The following is a 314-nucleotide window of genomic DNA, read 5'->3' on the forward strand; positions in this document are numbered from 1 at the left end:
TTTCAACGACAAAGTAAAACAAAATGCCCTGAAGAATGTCTGAGACAAGGAAAGAGAATTTGCTTTATTATTCTTATTTTTAAGACAGTTCATTCTGTTCACTTTTTGTGAGTAGGCCAAAATAGCATGAGATACATACAGGGTTAAACACATTCCTCTTAAACATAAAAAATATATTCCTCTAGATAAATTTTTTAAAATTAATTAATTAATTAATTGATTGATTTCTGTGGTGACATTGGTTAATGAAATCCAATAAGCTTCATCTTTACATTTTACCAGTAAGGCATATATATATTTACATTGTGTGTTCA

The sequence above is a fragment of the Pteropus vampyrus genome, unplaced genomic scaffold (genome assembly GCF_000151845.1).
Source record: "Pteropus vampyrus isolate Shadow unplaced genomic scaffold, Pvam_2.0 Scaffold916, whole genome shotgun sequence".
In the NCBI taxonomy this organism is placed as follows: domain Eukaryota; kingdom Metazoa; phylum Chordata; class Mammalia; order Chiroptera; family Pteropodidae; genus Pteropus; species Pteropus vampyrus.